At 36.5% G+C, this 1327-nt stretch overlaps 1 pseudogene across 1 annotated transcript; it reads left to right on the forward strand.

The window, feature by feature from the left end:
• Positions 1-330: 330 nt before the first annotated feature.
• On the forward strand, positions 331-1095 carry LOC309857039 (nascent polypeptide-associated complex subunit alpha pseudogene; annotated as a pseudogene). Its single transcript has one exon. The product of its transcript is annotated as a nascent polypeptide-associated complex subunit alpha pseudogene (transcript).
• Positions 1096-1327: the final 232 nt, after the last annotated feature.

Below are 1327 nucleotides of genomic sequence, written 5' to 3' on the forward strand. Positions count from 1 at the left end.
TAGCTCCCCATCCCCTGCCTAGCAACCTTGATTTTTCTCACCCTGATCGAATTTTTCTTTTTCCCCATTGTACTCATCATTTTTGAATGCACTATGCAATTTTTATTAAGGTTTATAGCTTTTAATTGTCTCACCCATTAAAATAAAAGTTCTACAAAGCCAAGTATTTCATTTACCAGTGTAGTCTGAAGTAATATCTGCCATATAATAGATTCAGTAGACAACTGGTAAATTTCAAAATAAATTAATGTTGAGTGTATACTGAATTTCATAAGTCATTTCAATGTTTTTTCCAAAAAATAAACTATGTAAAACATACTTTAGCCCTGCACAAAATGCCTGGTGAAGCCACAGAAACCGTCCCTGCTACAGAGCAGGAGTTGCCACAGCCCCAGGCTGAGACAGTTTCTGGAACAGTATCTGACAGTGATGAATCAGTACCAGAGCTTGAGGAACAGGATTCCACACAGGCAACCACACAACAAGCCCAGCTGGCAGCAGCCGCTATAATTGACGAAGAACCAGTCAGTAAAGCAAAACAGAGCCGGAGTGAAAAGAAGGCACGGAAGGCTATGTCCAAACTGGGTCTTCGACAGGTTACAGGAGTTACAAGATTCACTATCAGGAAATCTAAGAATATTCTCTTTGTCATCACAAAACCAGATGTCTACAAGAGCCCAGCTTCAGATACCTACATAGTTTTTGGGGAAGCCAAGATCGAGGATTTATCTCAGCAAGCACAACTGGCAGCTGCTGAGAAATTCAAAGTTCAAGGTGAAGCTGTCTCAAACATTCAAGAAAACACACAGACTCCAACTGTACAAGAGGAGAGTGAAGAGGAAGAGGTTGATGAAACCGGTGTAGAGGTTAAGGACATAAAATTGGTCATGTCACAAGCAAATGTGTCAAGAGCAAAGGCAGTCCGAGCCCTGAAGAACAACAGTAATGATATTGTAAATGCTATTATGGAATTAACAATGTATCCATCTGAAAACGAGGACCTTTTTTTGGTGTTCCAAAAGAATAACTGCAGCTTGGTTTGAAATTTGTACTGTTTCTATCATTAATAAAGTTATGGGTTCTTGTTGGATGAAAAAAAAAAACATACTTTAAATTTACTTTCAAAATATTTTATAGCATATAATGGACAATATACATAAGCCTTAAAGAAACAATCATATAAATAACCATTTCATACCTACTTAAAAATTGCATAATACCACACTCCTAGATCCTCTCTGAATGCTCTAAAATAACCCTTCAAAGGAAATACATTTTTAAGAATAATAGATTTTTTGTCAAATAATTTAATAAAATAAAAGTTTCA

Source organism: Mustela nivalis (assembly GCF_964662115.1).
Source record: "Mustela nivalis genome assembly, contig: HAP1_SCAFFOLD_262, whole genome shotgun sequence".
NCBI classification, from domain to species: domain Eukaryota; kingdom Metazoa; phylum Chordata; class Mammalia; order Carnivora; family Mustelidae; genus Mustela; species Mustela nivalis.